We start from the raw sequence: 25,686 nt of genomic DNA, 5'->3' as shown, positions 1-25,686 counted from the left end.
TTCACAACGAGCTTGGAACAAAATCTATTTCAGTGTTTTTGAGTACTGCAAAAATGGTAAAATCCTCTCAGCTTCATCTCTTTTTTACTTTGTTCTGTTAAATCCTTAGAGGAGGTATATAGGAAGGAAAGATTAAGTCTATTTTTGTTCCCAAGAATCCAACCCTCAAAACACCTTTTGTGAACATTTGCGCATCTTTCGCTAGATTCGAACGCAGATTGTGGAAGAGTTAGCGTGTGGTGGAGTTATCGAGTTAATTTCCAGAATATCAGAGTGCAAAACACTATAACCACTATTGCTCCACTTACTAAAACACCATTGTTTCGGAAATCGAAACTATATAGCTGCTTGATAGGGAAAATTTGAAGAAAAAAAGGTGACGAAATCGGCAAAAAATTCGAGATTCAACACAGTTCGTTATCAACGATTTGGAACAAAAAGGAATTGAACAGAGCGTTCCTGGATGGTTGAAGAAGAGATTCAGAAAAAGCTCTCAAATTGATGTGGAAGCACTTCCTTTTGAATGGTTTTAAAAAAAGGCAAGCGAAAATGTACAATAATGCCCTTGCTAAAATAAAAGACATTAAATTTTACATGATTTTTAGGCAATAAATTTGATAAGGGCCGGACCTAACTCATAAGTCGCCATCTGGCGTCAGCTGTTGTGAGCTTGGCCTGAGTTAGGTCCGTTTACTGGACATTGCGTTTCAAAGAAGAAGGGGGGGGGGGGGCCCTAAGATGAACGAACCCGTGAACCCACACCAAAACTGTCACTTTTGGGGGAATGCAATGGTTAGACGCCACCCAGATGCGACAGTTATGGGCATTAACGTCGCCACGAAGCAAAAAATGAGCTTCATCTGACCAGAAGATGTTAAAGACCCAGGCGGGATTCTGTTCGATTTTGGAAAAAGCCCACCTTGGCAAATGTTTCTCTCTGTACGGCATCCGCTGCTAAAAGTTCATGACACGACTGCAATCTGTATGGGTACAGATCAAGGATTCCATGAAGAATATTGCGTACGGAGGATGGTGGTAAGCCCTAGAGTCTGGCAGCTTCACGAGCACCGCTGGTCCCTGCAGCTAATTCGGACGCTAACGCTTCCATTTCGGATGCAGCACGGGGCGAACGTGCTTTCCTTAAACATGGTTGTCCGGCTATTACACGATCCTCCAGCGTTCCAGTTTCCCTAAAAATAAATGAAAAAATGTTGGAAATAATAAAAAGTTAATTTCAATGCGCACGAGTGCTTCAGTGGGAAGAAAGGGGGAGGAAATAGTTAGATCACATGGTTTACTCCTTTTTTCGGGACACTCCGCTTACGGGGGTCATATTTTTTTTCGAGTGAGTGCCCCCTTGATGGGGTTGAAGGTAAGACAAATTGCATGGATTAATTTAAACTCGTCCACGACAAATGGAGCTTGCGTTGATACGACCATTTCCATCGCGTCCCGACAAACGAGTGCGACAAATCCAAATAAATCACCAAAATATGTTACGGGTACACAAAAATATTGATGCTACCGGTTAGCACGGTGCCGCAAAAAGAAAAATGTGGAACGCTTCACGATTTTGCGTGTCATCCTTGCGCAGGGGCCATGCTAATCTTCTCTGTATCGTTCCAATTTTAGTATATGTACTGCCGAAGCGAGTACAAGTGTAAATGAATAACGTCTGCTTATATACTGCTAATTTCACACCTGCATTATCGATCAACCGTTATAGTAAATGTGCTTCTGTGTAACACATTTGCAAGAAACGTGATAAATATATTACATTATGCGCTTTTAAATCCAAAATTATTTATCATTTTCATTCAAATCAGAAATAATTTTTTGTTTTCCGTTAGTCAGACGCGTTAGCTTTTTTTATGATCACTAGATGGCGATAGTTACAATATCGATTGTTGTGTTTACTTGGAAATATGCCCTCACAAAAAGAAAAAGGTTCCTCTCAATACACAACTTTTCCGAAATTAATTTAGAAAAGGGGGGTTTTGTAAAATTTTTTATTAGCTGTTGAAAATAGTATCGTGTACACAAGAGAACAATCCTTTGTTTTTTTCGTCAAAAACACTTTGTTGAAATTTCCAAGAAAAATTCAACGTACCTTCATTCAATTCCGAGATTAAGTTTAAGCCAACAGGTAAGTAAATTGAAAAATCATATGCAGTCGATCCCGCTTATAACGTTCCTACTTAGAGCGACTTATTTTCCTGGTTCCAATAACTAATTCTCATTGAGATTTCCCGTTTAGAACGTTTTCCCGCTTACAACGTTTTTCACGAGGGTATTTTGAGAAACGTTATAAGTGGGATCCACTATAATTTGGAAAGATACTTCAAACCACTGCCGTAGCTGGAGGGGTGACAAGGGGTTCTAGCATGACCGTAATCAGACTGGGGCACTGCTCAAATTTACACTTATTTTGCATAATAGAACCCTTTCAAAAGGGGCCCCAAGAAAGCGCACTACGGCCCTGGGTTCTTTACCCTCATCCCTAAATGTCAGGAAATGACTAATATTCATGGAATTATATGGTCAAATCCATTGTTCTGTCAAACGCCCCTCCCCCTTTCCTCTGAAAGAAATTTCTCGCTACCCCCCGTTTCAAACAACATTTCAGAGAATTGTGGAACAGCAAGAGGGACGATTGAGGATCTCTTCACAACTTATTTTCCGAGGTCGTTTCTCTTTCTCACTCACAAACTTACTGAATCAGAAAAAGAAGACCTCGAAAAAAAAACAAACATACTTGATTATACCAAGTGTGGAAAAAATACAGAATTTTTGTCCGCAATATCATTTTGTAAAAAAGTCATCTCGGAACGATTGAATGTACACCTATGTGTGGAATACCCTGAGAAGCCAAACGCCAGGACAAAAATCAGGGTCCTTAATTAAGGGAATCTTGTGCCAACTATAAACTCTTCCTTGTCCACCGCTCAGACCAGGAAGGGTGCCGAGTTTATTCTTTTTCCGTTCAAAATAATGGAAAGAAAGGATGCCAAAATGGATGCTGGGGCCGGAGAAAGTTGCATTAAGCAGTTGCCTTTAAGCAGCTTCGGCGTTGGACGACAGAGTAAGTTTTCGTTTCTAGTCACGGCCCAGCACGAAATAACCGTAGAGAAAAATATTCAATCGACTTTGAACATGCAATCAATATAAACTAGTGCCCATCCCGAGTAGGTACAATATATAAAAGCACTTCTCAACCTATGGTCAGCGGACCATAAAAAAGTTTCAAATGAAATCGATTCAAAAAATAAGACCAAATAATTCACGAGAGTAGTTAAATTTTCTCTTGAATTTCATATAATTTTCTTTTTATTTATTGATTTGTATACTCATCTCAAAAAATATTTTCCATTTTTAGAAACGTGCCTGTAATGCGGTATTTTCTAGTTTCACAAAATTTGCTAACTTTCGCAGATGGAGAGAAAATAATTATCCCAGTGGTTTTTGGAAATTCTATGCTAGATATTTCAAGTATGAAAAAATGTGCTGCCATCTAGGGAGAAGGTACTAGTCACATATGCTTGATAAAAACAAATAATTGTAACGCTTCTCAACGGTAAGCGAAGATTTTATGCACAAAGCATGCAAATAATATAATTAATGAACACAAAATCTGGTATTTGCACATATTTGGAGTAATATGTTGATGGTTGAAATTTTTTGGAGGTAATTACATTCTGATAATTTCTCAACTAGGGAATTCTTTTACGCTCTGGCTTCTCTTCAATACTTCGAGTTAATCTTTCGCCTTTTACTAAAGATTACCGTGGAGAGGAGCAATTTACATGAGCTTAAGTAATTTTTGGAGCCCCCGAAACGGGGTATTTTAATGTTCAAGTAGGAAGTTTGTGTTCCCGTACGCAAGAGGGGCCGTTTTCAGTTTAATTTTTAATAAACGCTCTGCAACTAAAGCCGGGGCCAAGTGATTTTTCTCCTGCCCTACCTGGCAAATTCTCGAAAACTTCAACTACTTTTCATTTTTTTTTATGAGTGCCCGGGTTGGACCATTGCCGTTAAGACGGCATTGCTGACTAAAGCCGCAATAAGGGTCCCGCTTTTTTTTATAACAGAACAATTTTTTAAGTAATTTCTTGATTACTTTTTTTTTTATTTTTCCTCTTTCATATAAGATTTTTTAGTGTGTACTAATACAATCGAACACGGGTATTACGAAGTTTTCCCTTGTCGCGTGAGTTTCGTATTGTATTTCTATGTTATTTTGATTGCTTATAACGAACACCGATTTCAGCAAAGTACGCTTATAACGAATTTTCAAATAGGAATTGTCACAAATTTCTTTGTTACCTTATCTAAATCTTCTTATCTGTAAATTTACCTTTCACAACGAGCTTGGAACAAAATCTATTTCAGTGTTTTTGAGTACTGCAAAAATGGTAAAATCCTCTCAGCTTCATCTCTTTTTTACTTTGTTCTGTTAAATCCTTAGAGGAGGTATATAGGAAGGAAAGATTAAGTCTATTTTTGTTCCCAAGAATCCAACCCTCAAAACACCTTTTGTGAACATTTGCGCATCTTTCGCTAGATTCGAACGCAGATTGTGGAAGAGTTAGCGTGTGGTGGAGTTATCGAGTTAATTTCCAGAATATCAGAGTGCAAAACACTATAACCACTATTGCTCCACTTACTAAAACACCATTGTTTCGGAAATCGAAACTATATAGCTGCTTGATAGGGAAAATTTGAAGAAAAAAAGGTGACGAAAACGGCAAAAAATTCGAGATTCAACACAGTTCGTTATCAACGATTTGGAACAAAAAGGAATTGAACAGAGCGTTCCTGGATGGTTGAAGAAGAGATTCAGAAAAAGCTCTCAAATTGATGTGGAAGCACTTCCTTTTGAATGGTTTTAAAAAAAGGCAAGCGAAAATGTACAATAATGCCCTTGCTAAAATAAAAGACATTAAATTTTACATGATTTTTAGGCAATAAATTTGATAAGGGCCGGACCTAACTCATAAGTCGCCATCTGGCGTCAGCTGTTGTGAGCTTGGCCTGAGTTAGGTCCGTTTACTGGACACTGCGTTTCAAAGAAGAAGGGGGGGGCCCTAAGATGAACGAACCCGTGAACCCACACCAAAACTGTCACTTTTGTGGGAATGCAATGGTTAGACGCCACCCAGATGCGACAGTTATGGGCATTAACGTCGCCACGAAGCAAAAAATGAGCTTCATCTGACCAGAAGATGTTAAAGACCCAGGCGGGATTCTGTTCGATTTTGGAAAAAGCCCACCTTGGCAAATGTTTCTCTCTGTACGGCATCCGCTGCTAAAAGTTCATGACACGACTGCAATCTGTATGGGTACAGATCAAGGATTCCATGAAGAATATTGCGTACGGAGGATGGTGGTAAGCCCTAGAGTCTGGCAGCTTCACGAGCACCGCTGGTCCCTGCAGCTAATTCGGACGCTAACGCTTCCATTTCGGATGCAGCACGGGGCGAACGTGCTTTCCTTAAACATGGTTGTCCGGCTATTACACGATCCTCCAGCGTTCCAGTTTCCCTAAAAATAAATGAAAAAATGTTGGAAATAATAAAAAGTTAATTTCAATGCGCACGAGTGCTTCAGTGGGAAGAAAGGGGGAGGAAATAGTGAGATCACATGGTTTACTCCTTTTTTCGGGACACTCCGCTTACGGGGGTCATATTTTTTTTCGAGTGAGTGCCCCCTTGATGAGGTTGAAGGTAAGACAAATTGCATGGATTAATTTAAACTCGTCCACGACAAATGGAGCTTGCGTTGATACGACCATTTCCATCGCGTCCCGACAAACGAGTGCGACAAATCCAAATAAATCACCAAAATATGTTACGGGTACACAAAAATATTGATGCTACCGGTTAGCACGGTGCCGCAAAAAGAAAAATGCGGAACGCTTCACGATTTTGCGTGTCATCCTTGCGCAGGGGCCATGCTAATCTTCTCTGTATCGTTCCAATTTTAGTATATGTACTGCCGAAGCGAGTACAAGTGTAAATGAATAACGTCTGCTTATATACTGCTAATTTCACACCTGCATTATCGATGAACCGTTATAGTAAATGTGCTTCTGTGTAACACATTTGCAAGAAACGTGATAAATATATTACATTATGCGCTTTTAAATCCAAAATTATTTATCATTTTCATTCAAATCAGAAATAATTTTTTGTTTTCCGTTAGTCAGACGCGTTAGCTTTTTTTATGATCACTAGATGGCGATAGTTACAATATCGATTGTTGTGTTTACTTGGAAATATGCCCTCACAAAAAGAAAAAGGTTCCTCTCAATACACAACTTTTCCGAAATTAATTTAGAAAAGGGGGGTTTTGTAAAATTTTTTATTAGCTGTTGAAAATAGTATCGTGTACACAAGAGAACAATCCTTTGTTTTTTTCGTCAAAAACACTTTGTTGAAATTTCCAAGAAAAATTCAACGTACCTTCATTCAATTCCGAGATTAAGTTTAAGCCAACAGGTAAGTAAATTGAAAAATCATATGCAGTCGATCCCGCTTATAACGTTCCTACTTAGAGCGACTTATTTTCCTGGTTCCAATAACTAATTCTCATTGAGATTTCCCGTTTAGAACGTTTTCCCGCTTACAACGTTTTTCACGAGGGTATTTTGAGAAACGTTATAAGTGGGATCCACTATAATTTGGAAAGATACTTCAAACCACTGCCGTAGCTGGAGGGGTGACAAGGGGTTCTAGCATGACCGTAATCAGACTGGGGCACTGCTCAAATTTACACTTATTTTGCATAATAGAACCCTTTCAAAAGGGGCCCCAAGAAAGCGCACTACGGCCCTGGGTTCTTTACCCTCATCCCTAAATGTCAGGAAATGACTAATATTCATGGAATTATATGGTCAAATCCATTGTTCTGTCAACCGCCCCTCCCCCTTTCCTCTGAAAGAAATTTCTCGCTACCCCCCGTTTCAAACAACATTTCAGAGAATTGTGGAACAGCAAGAGGGACGATTGAGGATCTCTTCACAACTTATTTTCCGAGGTCGTTTCTCTTTCTCACTCACAAACTTACTGAATCAGAAAAAGAAGACCTCGAAAAAAAAACAAACATACTTGATTATACCAAGTGTGGAAAAAATACAGAATTTTTGTCCGCAATATCATTTTGTAAAAAAGTCATCTCGGAACGATTGAATGTACACCTATGTGTGGAATACCCTGAGAAGCCAAACGCCAGGACAAAAATCAGGGTCCTTAATTAAGGGAATCTTGTGCCAACTATAAACTCTTCCTTGTCCACCGCTCAGACCAGGAAGGGTGCCGAGTTTATTCTTTTTCCGTTCAAAATAATGGAAAGAGGGGATGCCAAAATGGATGCTGGGGCCGGAGAAAGTTGCATTAAGCAGTTGCCTTTAAGCAGCTTCGGCGTTGGACGACAGAGTAAGTTTTCGTTTCTAGTCACGGCCCAGCACGAAATAACCGTAGAGAAAAATATTCAATCGACTTTGAACATGCAATCAATATAAACTAGTGCCCATCCCGAGTAGGTACAATATATAAAAGCACTTCTCAACCTATGGTCAGCGGACCATAAAAAAGTTTCAAATGAAATCGATTCAAAAAATAAGACCAAATAATTCACGAGAGTAGTTAAATTTTCTCTTGAATTTCATATAATTTTCTTTTTATTTATTGATTTGTATACTCATCTCAAAAAATATTTTCCATTTTTAGAAACGTGCCTGTAATGCGGTATTTTCTAGTTTCACAAAATTTGCTAACTTTCGCAGATGGAGAGAAAATAATTATCCCAGTGGTTTTTGGAAATTCTATGCTAGATCTTTCAAGTATGAAAAAATGTGCTGCCATCTAGGGAGAAGGTACTAGTCACATATGCTTGATAAAAACAAATAATTGTAACGCTTCTCAACGGTAAGCGAAGATTTTATGCACAAAGCATGCAAATAATATAATTAATGAACACAAAATCTGGTATTTGCACATATTTGGAGTAATATGTTGATGGTTGAAATTTTTTGGAGGTAATTACATTCTGATAATTTCTCAACTAGGGAATTTTTTTACGCTCTGGCTTCTCTTCAATACTTCGAGTTAATCTTTCGCCTTTTACTAAAGATTACCGTGGAGAGGAGCAATTTACATGAGCTTAAGTAATTTTTGGAGCCCCCGAAACGGGGTATTTTAATGTTCAAGTAGGAAGTTTGTGTTCCCGTACGCAAGAGGGGCCGTTTTCAGTTTAATTTTTAATAAACGCTCTGCAACTAAAGCCGGGGCCAAGTGATTTTTCTCCTGCCCTACCTGGCAAATTCTCGAAAACTTCAACTACTTTTCATTTTTTTTTATGAGTGCCCGGGTTGGACCATTGCCGTTAAGACGGCATTGCTGACTAAAGCCGCAATAAGGGTCCCGCTTTTTTTTATAACAGAACAATTTTTTAAGTAATTTCTTGATGACTTTTTTTTTTATTTTTCCTCTTTCATATAAGATTTTTTAGTGTGTACTAATACAATCGAACACGGGTATTACGAAGTTTTCCCTTGTCGCGTGAGTTTCGTATTGTATTTCTATGTTATTTTGATTGCTTATAACGAACACCGATTTCAGCAAAGTACGCTTATAACGAATTTTCAAATAGGAATTGTCACAAATTTCTTTGTTACCTTATCTAAATCTTCTTATCTGTAAATTTACCTTTCACAACGAGCTTGGAACAAAATCTATTTCAGTGTTTTTGAGTACTGCAAAAATGGTAAAATCCTCTCAGCTTCATCTCTTTTTTACTTTGTTCTGTTAAATCCTTAGAGGAGGTATATAGGAAGGAAAGATTAAGTCTATTTTTGTTCCCAAGAATCCAACCCTCAAAACACCTTTTGTGAACATTTGCGCATCTTTCGCTAGATTCGAACGCAGATTGTGGAAGAGTTAGCGTGTGGTGGAGTTATCGAGTTAATTTCCAGAATATCAGAGTGCAAAACACTATAACCACTATTGCTCCACTTACTAAAACACCATTGTTTCGGAAATCGAAACTATATAGCTGCTTGATAGGGAAAATTTGAAGAAAAAAAGGTGACGAAATCGGCAAAAAATTCGAGATTCAACACAGTTCGTTATCAACGATTTGGAACAAAAAGGAATTGAACAGAGCGTTCCTGGATGGTTGAAGAAGAGATTCAGAAAAAGCTCTCAAATTGATGTGGAAGCACTTCCTTTTGAATGGTTTTAAAAAAAGGCAAGCGAAAATGTACAATAATGCCCTTGCTAAAATAAAAGACATTAAATTTTACATGATTTTTAGGCAATAAATTTGATAAGGGCCGGACCTAACTCATAAGTCGCCATCTGGCGTCAGCTGTTGTGAGCTTGGCCTGAGTTAGGTCCGTTTACTGGACATTGCGTTTCAAAGAAGAAGGGGGGGGGGGCCCTAAGATGAACGAACCCGTGAACCCACACCAAAACTGTCACTTTTGGGGGAATGCAATGGTTAGACGCCACCCAGATGCGACAGTTATGGGCATTAACGTCGCCACGAAGCAAAAAATGAGCTTCATCTGACCAGAAGATGTTAAAGACCCAGGCGGGATTCTGTTCGATTTTGGAAAAAGCCCACCTTGGCAAATGTTTCTCTCTGTACGGCATCCGCTGCTAAAAGTTCATGACACGACTGCAATCTGTATGGGTACAGATCAAGGATTCCATGAAGAATATTGCGTACGGAGGATGGTGGTAAGCCCTAGAGTCTGGCAGCTTCACGAGCACCGCTGGTCCCTGCAGCTAATTCGGACGCTAACGCTTCCATTTCGGATGCAGCACGGGGCGAACGTGCTTTCCTTAAACATGGTTGTCCGGCTATTACACGATCCTCCAGCGTTCCAGTTTCCCTAAAAATAAATGAAAAAATGTTGGAAATAATAAAAAGTTAATTTCAATGCGCACGAGTGCTTCAGTGGGAAGAAAGGGGGAGGAAATAGTTAGATCACATGGTTTACTCCTTTTTTCGGGACACTCCGCTTACGGGGGTCATATTTTTTTTCGAGTGAGTGCCCCCTTGATGGGGTTGAAGGTAAGACAAATTGCATGGATTAATTTAAACTCGTCCACGACAAATGGAGCTTGCGTTGATACGACCATTTCCATCGCGTCCCGACAAACGAGTGCGACAAATCCAAATAAATCACCAAAATATGTTACGGGTACACAAAAATATTGATGCTACCGGTTAGCACGGTGCCGCAAAAAGAAAAATGTGGAACGCTTCACGATTTTGCGTGTCATCCTTGCGCAGGGGCCATGCTAATCTTCTCTGTATCGTTCCAATTTTAGTATATGTACTGCCGAAGCGAGTACAAGTGTAAATGAATAACGTCTGCTTATATACTGCTAATTTCACACCTGCATTATCGATCAACCGTTATAGTAAATGTGCTTCTGTGTAACACATTTGCAAGAAACGTGATAAATATATTACATTATGCGCTTTTAAATCCAAAATTATTTATCATTTTCATTCAAATCAGAAATAATTTTTTGTTTTCCGTTAGTCAGACGCGTTAGCTTTTTTTATGATCACTAGATGGCGATAGTTACAATATCGATTGTTGTGTTTACTTGGAAATATGCCCTCACAAAAAGAAAAAGGTTCCTCTCAATACACAACTTTTCCGAAATTAATTTAGAAAAGGGGGGTTTTGTAAAATTTTTTATTAGCTGTTGAAAATAGTATCGTGTACACAAGAGAACAATCCTTTGTTTTTTTCGTCAAAAACACTTTGTTGAAATTTCCAAGAAAAATTCAACGTACCTTCATTCAATTCCGAGATTAAGTTTAAGCCAACAGGTAAGTAAATTGAAAAATCATATGCAGTCGATCCCGCTTATAACGTTCCTACTTAGAGCGACTTATTTTCCTGGTTCCAATAACTAATTCTCATTGAGATTTCCCGTTTAGAACGTTTTCCCGCTTACAACGTTTTTCACGAGGGTATTTTGAGAAACGTTATAAGTGGGATCCACTATAATTTGGAAAGATACTTCAAACCACTGCCGTAGCTGGAGGGGTGACAAGGGGTTCTAGCATGACCGTAATCAGACTGGGGCACTGCTCAAATTTACACTTATTTTGCATAATAGAACCCTTTCAAAAGGGGCCCCAAGAAAGCGCACTACGGCCCTGGGTTCTTTACCCTCATCCCTAAATGTCAGGAAATGACTAATATTCATGGAATTATATGGTCAAATCCATTGTTCTGTCAACCGCCCCTCCCCCTTTCCTCTGAAAGAAATTTCTCGCTACCCCCCGTTTCAAACAACATTTCAGAGAATTGTGGAACAGCAAGAGGGACGATTGAGGATCTCTTCACAACTTATTTTCCGAGGTCGTTTCTCTTTCTCACTCACAAACTTACTGAATCAGAAAAAGAAGACCTCGAAAAAAAAACAAACATACTTGATTATACCAAGTGTGGAAAAAATACAGAATTTTTGTCCGCAATATCATTTTGTAAAAAAGTCATCTCGGAACGATTGAATGTACACCTATGTGTGGAATACCCTGAGAAGCCAAACGCCAGGACAAAAATCAGGGTCCTTAATTAAGGGAATCTTGTGCCAACTATAAACTCTTCCTTGTCCACCGCTCAGACCAGGAAGGGTGCCGAGTTTATTCTTTTTCCGTTCAAAATAATGGAAAGAGGGGATGCCAAAATGGATGCTGGGGCCGGAGAAAGTTGCATTAAGCAGTTGCCTTTAAGCAGCTTCGGCGTTGGACGACAGAGTAAGTTTTCGTTTCTAGTCACGGCCCAGCACGAAATAACCGTAGAGAAAAATATTCAATCGACTTTGAACATGCAATCAATATAAACTAGTGCCCATCCCGAGTAGGTACAATATATAAAAGCACTTCTCAACCTATGGTCAGCGGACCATAAAAAAGTTTCAAATGAAATCGATTCAAAAAATAAGACCAAATAATTCACGAGAGTAGTTAAATTTTCTCTTGAATTTCATATAATTTTCTTTTTATTTATTGATTTGTATACTCATCTCAAAAAATATTTTCCATTTTTAGAAACGTGCCTGTAATGCGGTATTTTCTAGTTTCACAAAATTTGCTAACTTTCGCAGATGGAGAGAAAATAATTATCCCAGTGGTTTTTGGAAATTCTATGCTAGATATTTCAAGTATGAAAAAATGTGCTGCCATCTAGGGAGAAGGTACTAGTCACATATGCTTGATAAAAACAAATAATTGTAACGCTTCTCAATGGTAAGCGAAGATTTTATGCACAAAGCATGCAAATAATATAATTAATGAACACAAAATCTGGTATTTGCACATATTTGGAGTAATATGTTGATGGTTGAAATTTTTTGGAGGTAATTACATTCTGATAATTTCTCAACTAGGGAATTCTTTTACGCTCTGGCTTCTCTTCAATACTTCGAGTTAATCTTTCGCCTTTTACTAAAGATTACCGTGGAGAGGAGCAATTTACATGAGCTTAAGTAATTTTTGGAGCCCCCGAAACGGGGTATTTTAATGTTCAAGTAGGAAGTTTGTGTTCCCGTACGCAAGAGGGGCCGTTTTCAGTTTAATTTTTAATAAACGCTCTGCAACTAAAGCCGGGGCCAAGTGATTTTTCTCCTGCCCTACCTGGCAAATTCTCGAAAACTTCAACTACTTTTCATTTTTTTTTATGAGTGCCCGGGTTGGACCATTGCCGTTAAGACGGCATTGCTGACTAAAGCCGCAATAAGGGTCCCGCTTTTTTTTATAACAGAACAATTTTTTAAGTAATTTCTTGATGACTTTTTTTTTTATTTTTCCTCTTTCATATAAGATTTTTTAGTGTGTACTAATACAATCGAACACGGGTATTACGAAGTTTTCCCTTGTCGCGTGAGTTTCGTATTGTATTTCTATGTTATTTTGATTGCTTATAACGAACACCGATTTCAGCAAAGTACGCTTATAACGAATTTTCAAATAGGAATTGTCACAAATTTCTTTGTTACCTTATCTAAATCTTCTTATCTGTAAATTTACCTTTCACAACGAGCTTGGAACAAAATCTATTTCAGTGTTTTTGAGTACTGCAAAAATGGTAAAATCCTCTCAGCTTCATCTCTTTTTTACTTTGTTCTGTTAAATCCTTAGAGGAGGTATATAGGAAGGAAAGATTAAGTCTATTTTTGTTCCCAAGAATCCAACCCTCAAAACACCTTTTGTGAACATTTGCGCATCTTTCGCTAGATTCGAACGCAGATTGTGGAAGAGTTAGCGTGTGGTGGAGTTATCGAGTTAATTTCCAGAATATCAGAGTGCAAAACACTATAACCACTATTGCTCCACTTACTAAAACACCATTGTTTCGGAAATCGAAACTATATAGCTGCTTGATAGGGAAAATTTGAAGAAAAAAAGGTGACGAAATCGGCAAAAAATTCGAGATTCAACACAGTTCGTTATCAACGATTTGGAACAAAAAGGAATTGAACAGAGCGTTCCTGGATGGTTGAAGAAGAGATTCAGAAAAAGCTCTCAAATTGATGTGGAAGCACTTCCTTTTGAATGGTTTTAAAAAAAGGCAAGCGAAAATGTACAATAATGCCCTTGCTAAAATAAAAGACATTAAATTTTACATGATTTTTAGGCAATAAATTTGATAAGGGCCGGACCTAACTCATAAGTCGCCATCTGGCGTCAGCTGTTGTGAGCTTGGCCTGAGTTAGGTCCGTTTACTGGACATTGCGTTTCAAAGAAGAAGGGGGGGGGGGGCCCTAAGATGAACGAACCCGTGAACCCACACCAAAACTGTCACTTTTGGGGGAATGCAATGGTTAGACGCCACCCAGATGCGACAGTTATGGGCATTAACGTCGCCACGAAGCAAAAAATGAGCTTCATCTGACCAGAAGATGTTAAAGACCCAGGCGGGATTCTGTTCGATTTTGGAAAAAGCCCACCTTGGCAAATGTTTCTCTCTGTACGGCATCCGCTGCTAAAAGTTCATGACACGACTGCAATCTGTATGGGTACAGATCAAGGATTCCATGAAGAATATTGCGTACGGAGGATGGTGGTAAGCCCTAGAGTCTGGCAGCTTCACGAGCACCGCTGGTCCCTGCAGCTAATTCGGACGCTAACGCTTCCATTTCGGATGCAGCACGGGGCGAACGTGCTTTCCTTAAACATGGTTGTCCGGCTATTACACGATCCTCCAGCGTTCCAGTTTCCCTAAAAATAAATGAAAAAATGTTGGAAATAATAAAAAGTTAATTTCAATGCGCACGAGTGCTTCAGTGGGAAGAAAGGGGGAGGAAATAGTTAGATCACATGGTTTACTCCTTTTTTCGGGACACTCCGCTTACGGGGGTCATATTTTTTTTCGAGTGAGTGCCCCCTTGATGAGGTTGAAGGTAAGACAAATTGCATGGATTAATTTAAACTCGTCCACGACAAATGGAGCTTGCGTTGATACGACCATTTCCATCGCGTCCCGACAAACGAGTGCGACAAATCCAAATAAATCACCAAAATATGTTACGGGTACACAAAAATATTGATGCTACCGGTTAGCACGGTGCCGCAAAAAGAAAAATGTGGAACGCTTCACGATTTTGCGTGTCATCCTTGCGCAGGGGCCATGCTAATCTTCTCTGTATCGTTCCAATTTTAGTATATGTACTGCCGAAGCGAGTACAAGTGTAAATGAATAACGTCTGCTTATATACTGCTAATTTCACACCTGCATTATCGATCAACCGTTATAGTAAATGTGCTTCTGTGTAACACATTTGCAAGAAACGTGATAAATATATTACATTATGCGCTTTTAAATCCAAAATTATTTATCATTTTCATTCAAATCAGAAATAATTTTTTGTTTTCCGTTAGTCAGACGCGTTAGCTTTTTTTATGATCACTAGATGGCGATAGTTACAATATCGATTGTTGTGTTTACTTGGAAATATGCCCTCACAAAAAGAAAAAGGTTCCTCTCAATACACAACTTTTCCGAAATTAATTTAGAAAAGGGGGGTTTTGTAAAATTTTTTATTAGCTGTTGAAAATAGTATCGTGTACACAAGAGAACAATCCTTTGTTTTTTTCGTCAAAAACACTTTGTTGAAATTTCCAAGAAAAATTCAACGTACCTTCATTCAATTCCGAGATTAAGTTTAAGCCAACAGGTAAGTAAATTGAAAAATCATATGCAGTCGATCCCGCTTATAACGTTCCTACTTAGAGCGACTTATTTTCCTGGTTCCAATAACTAATTCTCATTGAGATTTCCCGTTTAGAACGTTTTCCCGCTTACAACGTTTTTCACGAGGGTATTTTGAGAAACGTTATAAGTGGGATCCACTATAATTTGGAAAGATACTTCAAACCACTGCCGTAGCTGGAGGGGTGACAAGGGGTTCTAGCATGACCGTAATCAGACTGGGGCACTGCTCAAATTTACACTTATTTTGCATAATAGAACCCTTTCAAAAGGGGCCCCAAGAAAGCGCACTACGGCCCTGGGTTCTTTACCCTCATCCCTAAATGTCAGGAAATGACTAATATTCATGGAATTATATGGTCAAATCCATTGTTCTGTCAACCGCCCCTCCCCCTTTCCTCTGAAAGAAATTTCTCGCTACCCCCCGTTTCAAACAACATTTCAGAGAATTGTGGAACAGCAAGAGGGACGATTGAGGATCTCTTCACAACTTATTTTCCGAGGTCGTTTCTCTTTCTCACTCACAAACTTACTGAATCAGAAAAAGAAGACCTCGAAAAAAAAACAAACATACTTGATTATACCAAGTGTGGAAAAAATACAGAATTTTTGTCCGCAATATCATTTTGTAAAAAAGTCATCTCGGAACGATTGAATGTACACCTATGTGTGGAATACCCTGAGAAGCCAAACGCCAGGACAAAAATCAGGGTCCTTAATTAAGGGAATCTTGTGCCAACTATAAACTCTTCCTTGTCCACCGCTCAGACCAGGAAGGGTGCCGAGTTTATTCTTTTTCCGTTCAAAATAATGGAAAGAGGGGATGCCAAAATGGATGCTGGGGCCGGAGAAAGTTGCATTAAGCAGTTGCCTTTAAGCAGCTTCGGCGTTGGACGACAGAGTAAGTTTTCGTTTCTAGTCACGGCCCAGCACGAAATAACCGTAGAGAAAAATATTCAATCGACTTTGAACATGCAATCAATATAAACTAGTGCCCATCCCGAGTAGGTACAATATATAAAAGCACTTCTCAACCTATGGTCAGCGGACCATAAAAAAGTTTCAAATGAAATCGATTCAAAAAATAAGACCAAATAATTCACGAGAGTAGTTAAATTTTCTCTTGAATTTCATATAATTTTCTTTTTATTTATTGATTTGTATACTCATCTCAAAAAATATTTTCCATTTTTAGAAACGTGCCTGTAATGCGGTATTTTCTAGTTTCACAAAATTTGCTAACTTTCGCAGATGGAGAGAAAATAATTATCCCAGTGGTTTTTGGAAATTCTATGCTAGATCTTTCAAGTATGAAAAAATGTGCTGCCATCTAGGGAGAAGGTACTAGTCACATATGCTTGATAAAAACAAATAATTGTAACGCTTCTCAACGGTAAGCGAAGATTTTATGCACAAAGCATGCAAATAATATAATTAATGAACACAAAATCTGGTATTTGCACATATTTGGAGTAATATGTTGATGGTTGAAATTTTTTGGAGGTAATTACATTCTGATAATTTCTCAACTAGGGAATTTTTTTACGCTCTGGCTTCTCTTCAATACTTCGAGTTAATCTTTCGCCTTTTACTAAAGATTACCGTGGAGAGGAGCAATTTACATGAGCTTAAGTAATTTTTGGAGCCCCCGAAACGGGGTATTTTAATGTTCAAGTAGGAAGTTTGTGTTCCCGTACGCAAGAGGGGCCGTTTTCAGTTTAATTTTTAATAAACGCTCTGCAACTAAAGCCGGGGCCAAGTGATTTTTCTCCTGCCCTACCTGGCAAATTCTCGAAAACTTCAACTACTTTTCATTTTTTTTTATGAGTGCCCGGGTTGGACCATTGCCGTTAAGACGGCATTGCTGACTAAAGCCGCAATAAGGGTCCCGCTTTTTTTTATAACAGAACAATTTTTTAAGTAATTTCTTGATGACTTTTTTTTTTATTTTTCCTCTTTCATATAAGATTTTTTAGTGTGTACTAATACAATCGAACACGGGTATTACGAAGTTTTCCCTTGTCGCGTGAGTTTCGTATTGTATTTCTATGTTATTTTGATTGCTTATAACGAACACCGATTTCAGCAAAGTACGCTTATAACGAATTTTCAAATAGGAATTGTCACAAATTTCTTTGTTACCTTATCTAAATCTTCTTATCTGTAAATTTACCTTTCACAACGAGCTTGGAACAAAATCTATTTCAGTGTTTTTGAGTACTGCAAAAATGGTAAAATCCTCTCAGCTTCATCTCTTTTTTACTTTGTTCTGTTAAATCCTTAGAGGAGGTATATAGGAAGGAAAGATTAAGTCTATTTTTGTTCCCAAGAATCCAACCCTCAAAACACCTTTTGTGAACATTTGCGCATCTTTCGCTAGATTCGAACGCAGATTGTGGAAGAGTTAGCGTGTGGTGGAGTTATCGAGTTAATTTCCAGAATATCAGAGTGCAAAACACTATAACCACTATTGCTCCACTTACTAAAACACCATTGTTTCGGAAATCGAAACTATATAGCTGCTTGATAGGGAAAATTTGAAGAAAAAAAGGTGACGAAATCGGCAAAAAATTCGAGATTCAACACAGTTCGTTATCAACGATTTGGAACAAAAAGGAATTGAACAGAGCGTTCCTGGATGGTTGAAGAAGAGATTCAGAAAAAGCTCTCAAATTGATGTGGAAGCACTTCCTTTTGAATGGTTTTAAAAAAAGGCAAGCGAAAATGTACAATAATGCCCTTGCTAAAATAAAAGACATTAAATTTTACATGATTTTTAGGCAATAAATTTGATAAGGGCCGGACCTAACTCATAAGTCGCCATCTGGCGTCAGCTGTTGTGAGCTTGGCCTGAGTTAGGTCCGTTTACTGGACATTGCGTTTCAAAGAAGAAGGGGGGGGGGGCCCTAAGATGAACGAACCCGTGAACCCACACCAAAACTGTCACTTTTGGGGGAATGCAATGGTTAGACGCCACCCAGATGCGACAGTTATGGGCATTAACGTCGCCACGAAGCAAAAAATGAGCTTCATCTGACCAGAAGATGTTAAAGACCCAGGCGGGATTCTGTTCGATTTTGGAAAAAGCCCACCTTGGCAAATGTTTCTCTCTGTACGGCATCCGCTGCTAAAAGTTCATGACACGACTGCAATCTGTATGGGTACAGATCAAGGATTCCATGAAGAATATTGCGTACGGAGGATGGTGGTAAGCCCTAGAGTCTGGCAGCTTCACGAGCACCGCTGGTCCCTGCAGCTAATTCGGACGCTAACGCTTCCATTTCGGATGCAGCACGGGGCGAACGTGCTTTCCTTAAACATGGTTGTCCGGCTATTACACGATCCTCCAGCGTTCCAGTTTCCCTAAAAATAAATGAAAAAATGTTGGAAATAATAAAAAGTTAATTTCAATGCGCACGAGTGCTTCAGTGGGAAGAAAGGGGGAGGAAATAGTTAGATCACATGGTTTACTCCTTTTTTCGGGACACTCCGCTTACGGGGGTCATATTTTTTTTCGAGTGAGTGCCCCCTTGATGAGGTTGAAGGTAAGACAAATTGCATGGATTAATTTAAACTCGTCCACGACAAATGGAGCTTGCGTTGATACGACCATTTCCATCGCGTCCCGACAAACGAGTGCGACAAATCCAAATAAATCACCAAAATATATTACGGGTACACAAAAATATTGATGCTACCGGTTAGCACGGTGCCGCAAAAAGAAAAATGTGGAACGCTTCACGATTTTGCGTGTCATCCTTGCGCAGGGGCCATGCTAATCTTCTCTGTATCGTTCCAATTTTAGTATATGTACTGCCGAAGCGAGTACAAGTGTAAATGAATAACGTCTGCTTATATACTGCTAATTTCACACCTGCATTATCGATGAACCGTTATAGTAAATGTGCTTCTGTGTAACACATTTGCAAGAAACGTGATAAATATATTACATTATGCGCTTTTAAATCCAAAATTATTTATCATTTTCATTCAAATCAGAAATAATTTTTTGTTTTCCGTTAGTCAGACGCGTTAGCTTTTTTTATGATCACTAGATGGCGATAGTTACAATATCGATTGTTGTGTTTACTTGGAAATATGCCCTCACAAAAAGAAAAAGGTTCCTCTCAATACACAACTTTTCCGAAATTAATTTAGAAAAGGGGGGTTTTGTAAAATTTTTTATTAGCTGTTGAAAATAGTATCGTGTACACAAGAGAACAATCCTTTGTTTTTTTCGTCAAAAACACTTTGTTGAAATTTCCAAGAAAAATTCAACGTACCTTCATTCAATTCCGAGATTAAGTTTAAGCCAACAGGTAAGTAAATTGAAAAATCATATGCAGTCGATCCCGCTTATAACGTTCCTACTTAGAGCGACTTATTTTCCTGGTTCCAATAACTAATTCTCATTGAGATTTCCCGTTTAGAACGTTTTCCCGCTTACAACGTTTTTCACGAGGGTATTTTGAGAAACGTTATAAGTGGGATCCACTATAATTTGGAAAGATACTTCAAACCACTGCCGTAGCTGGAGGGGTGACAAGGGGTTCTAGCATGACCGTAATCAGACTGGGGCACTGCTCAAATTTACACTTATTTTGCATAATAGAACCCTTTCAAAAGGGGCCCCAAGAAAGCGCACTACGGCCCTGGGTTCTTTACCCTCATCCCTAAATGTCAGGAAATGACTAATATTCATGGAATTATATGGTCAAATCCATTGTTCTGTCAACCGCTCCTCCCCCTTTCCTCTGAAAGAAATTTCTCGCTACCCCCCGTTTCAAACAACATTTCAGAGAATTGTGGAACAGCAAGAGGGACGATTGAGGATCTCTTCACAACTTATTTTCCGAGGTCGTTTCTCTTTCTCACTCACAAACTTACTGAATCAGAAAAAGAAGACCTCGAAAAAAAAACAAACATACTTGATTATACCAAGTGTGGAAAAAATACAGAATTTTTGTCCGCAATATCATTTTGTAAAAAAGTCATCTCGGAACGATTGAATGTACACCTATGTGTGGAATACCCTGAGAAGCCAAACGCCAGGACAAAAATCAGGGTCCTTAATTAAGGGAATCTTGTGCCAACTATAAACTCTTCCTTGTCCACCGCTCAGACCAGGAAGGGTGCCGAGTTTATTCTTTTTCCGTTCAAAATAATGGAAAGAGGGGATGCCAAAATGGATGCTGGGGCCGGAGAAAGTTGCATTAAGCAGTTGCCTTTAAGCAGCTTCGGCGTTGGACGACAGAGTAAGTTTTCGTTTCTAGTCACGGCCCAGCACGAAATAACCGTAGAGAAAAATATTCAATCGACTTTGAACATGCAATCAATATAAACTAGTGCCCATCCCGAGTAGGTACAATATATAAAAGCACTTCTCAACCTATGGTCAGCGGACCATAAAAAAGTTTCAAATGAAATCGATTCAAAAAATAAGACCAAATAATTCACGAGAGTAGTTAAATTTTCTCTTGAATTTCATATAATTTTCTTTTTATTTATTGATTTGTATACTCATCTCAAAAAATATTTTCCATTTTTAGAAACGTGCCTGTAATGCGGTATTTTCTAGTTTCACAAAATTTGCTAACTTTCGCAGATGGAGAGAAAATAATTATCCCAGTGGTTTTTGGAAATTCTATGCTAGATCTTTCAAGTATGAAAAAATGTGCTGCCATCTAGGGAGAAGGTACTAGTCACATATGCTTGATAAAAACAAATAATTGTAACGCTTCTCAACGGTAAGCGAAGATTTTATGCACAAAGCATGCAAATAATATAATTAATGAACACAAAATCTGGTATTTGCACATATTTGGAGTAATATGTTGATGGTTGAAATTTTTTGGAGGTAATTACATTCTGATAATTTCTCAACTAGGGAATTTTTTTACGCTCTGGCTTCTCTTCAATACTTCGAGTTAATCTTTCGCCTTTTACTAAAGATTACCGTGGAGAGGAGCAATTTACATGAGCTTAAGTAATTTTTGGAGCCCCCGAAACGGGGTGTTTTAATGTTCAAGTAGGAAGTTTGTGTTCCCGTACGCAAGAGGGGCCGTTTTCAGTTTAATTTTTAATAAACGCTCTGCAACTAAAGCCGGGGCCAAGTGATTTTTCTCCTGCCCTACCTGGCAAATTCTCGAAAACTTCAACTACTTTTCATTTTTTTTTATGAGTGCCCGGGTTGGACCATTGCCGTTAAGACGGCATTGCTGACTAAAGCCGCAATAAGGGTCCCGCTTTTTTTTATAACAGAACAATTTTTTAAGTAATTTCTTGATGACTTTTTTTTTTATTTTTCCTCTTTCATATAAGATTTTTTAGTGTGTACTAATACAATCGAACACGGGTATTACGAAGTTTTCCCTTGTCGCGTGAGTTTCGTATTGTATTTCTATGTTATTTTGATTGCTTATAACGAACACCGATTTCAGCAAAGTACGCTTATAACGAATTTTCAAATAGGAATTGTCACAAATTTCTTTGTTACCTTATCTAAATCTTCTTATCTGTAAATTTACCTTTCACAACGAGCTTGGAACAAAATCTATTTCAGTGTTTTTGAGTACTGCAAAAATGGTAAAATCCTCTCAGCTTCATCTCTTTTTTACTTTGTTCTGTTAAATCCTTAGAGGAGGTATATAGGAAGGAAAGATTAAGTCTATTTTTGTTCCCAAGAATCCAACCCTCAAAACACCTTTTGTGAACATTTGCGCATCTTTCGCTAGATTCGAACGCAGATTGTGGAAGAGTTAGCGTGTGGTGGAGTTATCGAGTTAATTTCCAGAATATCAGAGTGCAAAACACTATAACCACTATTGCTCCACTTACTAAAACACCATTGTTTCGGAAATCGAAACTATATAGCTGCTTGATAGGGAAAATTTGAAGAAAAAAAGGTGACGAAAACGGCAAAAAATTCGAGATTCAACACAGTTCGTTATCAACGATTTGGAACAAAAAGGAATTGAACAGAGCGTTCCTGGATGGTTGAAGAAGAGATTCAGAAAAAGCTCTCAAATTGATGTGGAAGCACTTCCTTTTGAATGGTTTTAAAAAAAGGCAAGCGAAAATGTACAATAATGCCCTTGCTAAAATAAAAGACATTGAATTTTACATGATTTTTAGGCAATAAATTTGATAAGGGCCGGACCTAACTCATAAGTCGCCATCTGGCGTCAGCTGTTGTGAGCTTGGCCTGAGTTAGGTCCGTTTACTGGACACTGCGTTTCAAAGAAGAAGGGGGGGCCCTAAGATGAACGAACCCGTGAACCCACACCAAAACTGTCACTTTTGGGGGAATGCAATGGTTAGACGCCACCCAGATGCGACAGTTATGGGCATTAACGTCGCCACGAAGCAAAAAATGAGCTTCATCTGACCAGAAGATGTTAAAGACCCAGGCGGGATTCTGTTCGATTTTGGAAAAAGCCCACCTTGGCAAATGTTTCTCTCTGTACGGCATCCGCTGCTAAAAGTTCATGACACGACTGCAATCTGTATGGGTACAGATCAAGGATTCCATGAAGAATATTGCGTACGGAGGATGGTGGTAAGCCCTAGAGTCTGGCAGCTTCACGAGCACCGCTGGTCCCTGCAGCTAATTCGGACGCTAACGCTTCCATTTCGGATGCAGCACGGGGCGAACGTGCTTTCCTTAAACATGGTTGTCCGGCTATTACACGATCCTCCAGCGTTCCAGTTTCCCTAAAAATAAATGAAAAAATGTTGGAAATAATAAAAAGTTAATTTCAATGCGCACGAATGCTTCAGTGGGAAGAAAGGGGGAGGAAATAGTGAGATCACATGGTTTACTCCTTTTTTCGGGACACTCCGCTTACGGGGGTCATATTTTTTTTCGAGTGAGTGCCCCCTTGATGAGGTTGAAGGTAAGACAAATTGCATGGATTAATTTAAACTCGTCCACGACAAATGGAGCTTGCGTTGATACGACCATTTCCATCGCGTCCCGACAAACGAGTGCGACAAATCCAAATAAATCACCAAAATATGTTACGGGTACACAAAAATATTGATGCTACCGGTTAGCACGGTGCCGCAAAAAGAAAAATGTGGAACGCTTCACGATTTTGCGTGTCATCCTTGCGCAGGGGCCATGCTAATCTTCTCTGTATCGTTCCAATTTTAGTATATGTACTGCCGAAGCGAGTACAAGTGTAAATGAATAACGTCTGCTTATATACTGCTAATTTCACACCTGCATTATCGATCAACCGTTATAGTAAATGTGCTTCTGTGTAACACATTTGCAAGAAACGTGATAAATATATTACATTATGCGCTTTTAAATCCAAAATTATTTATAATTTTCATTCAAATCAGAAATAATTTTTTGTTTTCCGTTAGTCAGACGCGTTAGCTTTTTTTATGATCACTAGATGGCGATAGTTACAATATCGATTGTTGTGTTTACTTGGAAATATGCCCTCACAAAAAGAAAAAGGTTCCTCTCAATACACAACTTTTCCGAAATTAATTTAGAAAAGGGGGGTTTTGTAAAATTTTTTATTAGCTGTTGAAAATAGTATCGTGTACACAAGAGAACAATCCTTTGTTTTTTTCGTCAAAAACACTTTGTTGAAATTTCCAAGAAAAATTCAACGTACCTTCATTCAATTCCGAGATTAAGTTTAAGCCAACAGGTAAGTAAATTGAAAAATCATATGCAGTCGATCCCGCTTATAACGTTCCTACTTAGAGCGACTTATTTTCCTGGTTCCAATAACTAATTCTCATTGAGATTTCCCGTTTAGAACGTTTTCCCGCTTACAACGTTTTTCACGAGGGTATTTTGAGAAACGTTATAAGTGGGATCCACTATAATTTGGAAAGATACTTCAAACCACTGCCGTAGCTGGAGGGGTGACAAGGGGTTCTAGCATGACCGTAATCAGACTGGGGCACTGCTCAAATTTACACTTATTTTGCATAATAGAACCCTTTCAAAAGGGGCCCCAAGAAAGCGCACTACGGCCCTGGGTTCTTTACCCTCATCCCTAAATGTCAGGAAATGACTAATATTCATGGAATTATATGGTCAAATCCATTGTTCTGTCAAACGCCCCTCCCCCTTTCCTCTGAAAGAAATTTCTCGCTACCCCCCGTTTCAAACAACATTTCAGAGAATTGTGGAACAGCAAGAGGGACGATTGAGGATCTCTTCACAACTTATTTTCCGAGGTCGTTTCTCTTTCTCACTCACAAACTTACTGAATCAGAAAAAGAAGACCTCGAAAAAAAAACAAACATACTTGATTATACCAAGTGTGGAAAAAATACAGAATTTTTGTCCGCAATATCATTTTGTAAAAAAGTCATCTCGGAACGATTGAATGTACACCTATGTGTGGAATACCCTGAGAAGCCAAACGCCAGGACAAAAATCAGGGTCCTTAATTAAGGGAATCTTGTGCCAACTATAAACTCTTCCTTGTCCACCGCTCAGACCAGGAAGGGTGCCGAGTTTATTCTTTTTCCGTTCAAAATAATGGAAAGAGGGGATGCCAAAATGGATGCTGGGGCCGGAGAAAGTTGCATTAAGCAGTTGCCTTTAAGCAGCTTCGGCGTTGGACGACAGAGTAAGTTTTCGTTTCTAGTCACGGCCCAGCACGAAATAACCGTAGAGAAAAATATTCAATCGACTTTGAACATGCAATCAATATAAACTAGTGCCCATCCCGAGTAGGTACAATATATAAAAGCACTTCTCAACCTATGGTCAGCGGACCATAAAAAAGTTTCAAATGAAATCGATTCAAAAAATAAGACCAAATAATTCACGAGAGTAGTTAAATTTTCTCTTGAATTTCATATAATTTTCTTTTTATTTATTGATTTGTATACTCATCTCAAAAAATATTTTCCATTTTTAGAAACGTGCCTGTAATGCGGTATTTTCTAGTTTCACAAAATTTGCTAACTTTCGCAGATGGAGAGAAAATAATTATCCCAGTGGTTTTTGGAAATTCTATGCTAGATCTTTCAAGTATGAAAAAATGTGCTGCCATCTAGGGAGAAGGTACTAGTCACATATGCTTGATAAAAACAAATAATTGTAACGCTTCTCAACGGTAAGCGAAGATTTTATGCACAAAGCATGCAAATAATATAATTAATGAACACAAAATCTGGTATTTGCACATATTTGGAGTAATATGTTGATGGTTGAAATTTTTTGGAGGTAATTACATTCTGATAATTTCTCAACTAGGGAAATTTTTTACGCTCTGGCTTCTCTTCAATACTTCGAGTTAATCTTTCGCCTTTTACTAAAGATTACCGTGGAGAGGAGCAATGTACATGAGCTTAAGTAATTTTTGGAGCCCCCGAAACGGGGTATTTTAATGTTCAAGTAGGAAGTTTGTGTTCCCGTACGCAAGAGGGGCCGTTTTCAGTTTAATTTTTAATAAACGCTCTGC

General features: G+C 38.6%; 12 non-coding genes across 12 annotated transcripts; 6 read left to right on the top strand and 6 right to left on the bottom strand.

Moving 5' to 3' along the window:
* Positions 1-1,549: 1,549 nt before the first annotated feature.
* On the bottom strand, positions 1,550-1,656 carry LOC149071560 (U6 spliceosomal RNA). The gene has a single exon (XR_016194649.1). It is a non-coding gene; the product is annotated as a U6 spliceosomal RNA (small nuclear RNA).
* A 2,069-nt stretch (positions 1,657-3,725) lies between these two features.
* Positions 3,726-3,842, top strand: LOC149071559 (U5 spliceosomal RNA). Its single transcript, XR_016194617.1, has one exon. It is a non-coding gene; the product is annotated as a U5 spliceosomal RNA (small nuclear RNA).
* A 2,058-nt stretch (positions 3,843-5,900) lies between these two features.
* On the bottom strand, positions 5,901-6,007 carry LOC149071558 (U6 spliceosomal RNA). The gene has a single exon (XR_016194657.1). It is a non-coding gene; the product is annotated as a U6 spliceosomal RNA (small nuclear RNA).
* Positions 6,008-8,076: 2,069 nt separating this feature from the next.
* Positions 8,077-8,193, top strand: LOC149071557 (U5 spliceosomal RNA). The gene has a single exon (XR_016194616.1). It is a non-coding gene; the product is annotated as a U5 spliceosomal RNA (small nuclear RNA).
* Positions 8,194-10,254: 2,061 nt separating this feature from the next.
* LOC149071556 (U6 spliceosomal RNA) lies at positions 10,255-10,361 on the bottom strand. The gene has a single exon (XR_016194648.1). It is a non-coding gene; the product is annotated as a U6 spliceosomal RNA (small nuclear RNA).
* A 2,069-nt stretch (positions 10,362-12,430) lies between these two features.
* On the top strand, positions 12,431-12,547 carry LOC149071555 (U5 spliceosomal RNA). Its single transcript, XR_016194615.1, has one exon. It is a non-coding gene; the product is annotated as a U5 spliceosomal RNA (small nuclear RNA).
* A 2,062-nt stretch (positions 12,548-14,609) lies between these two features.
* Positions 14,610-14,716, bottom strand: LOC149071554 (U6 spliceosomal RNA). Its single transcript, XR_016194646.1, has one exon. It is a non-coding gene; the product is annotated as a U6 spliceosomal RNA (small nuclear RNA).
* A 2,069-nt stretch (positions 14,717-16,785) lies between these two features.
* Positions 16,786-16,902, top strand: LOC149071553 (U5 spliceosomal RNA). The gene has a single exon (XR_016194614.1). It is a non-coding gene; the product is annotated as a U5 spliceosomal RNA (small nuclear RNA).
* A 2,061-nt stretch (positions 16,903-18,963) lies between these two features.
* LOC149071552 (U6 spliceosomal RNA) lies at positions 18,964-19,070 on the bottom strand. Its single transcript, XR_016194645.1, has one exon. It is a non-coding gene; the product is annotated as a U6 spliceosomal RNA (small nuclear RNA).
* A 2,069-nt stretch (positions 19,071-21,139) lies between these two features.
* LOC149071551 (U5 spliceosomal RNA) lies at positions 21,140-21,257 on the top strand. The gene has a single exon (XR_016194673.1). It is a non-coding gene; the product is annotated as a U5 spliceosomal RNA (small nuclear RNA).
* Positions 21,258-23,313: 2,056 nt separating this feature from the next.
* LOC149071550 (U6 spliceosomal RNA) lies at positions 23,314-23,420 on the bottom strand. Its single transcript, XR_016194644.1, has one exon. It is a non-coding gene; the product is annotated as a U6 spliceosomal RNA (small nuclear RNA).
* Positions 23,421-25,489: 2,069 nt separating this feature from the next.
* LOC149071549 (U5 spliceosomal RNA) lies at positions 25,490-25,606 on the top strand. The gene has a single exon (XR_016194629.1). It is a non-coding gene; the product is annotated as a U5 spliceosomal RNA (small nuclear RNA).
* The last annotated feature ends 80 nt before the right edge of the window (positions 25,607-25,686 follow it).

The sequence above is a fragment of the Pholcus phalangioides genome, unplaced genomic scaffold (genome assembly GCF_987345545.1).
Source record: "Pholcus phalangioides strain wild (caught in Gottingen) unplaced genomic scaffold, Ppha-v1.0 ptg000018l_1, whole genome shotgun sequence".
Taxonomy (NCBI): Eukaryota; Metazoa; Arthropoda; class Arachnida; order Araneae; family Pholcidae; genus Pholcus; species Pholcus phalangioides.
This window is presented reverse-complemented; position numbering and strand designations above follow the sequence as displayed.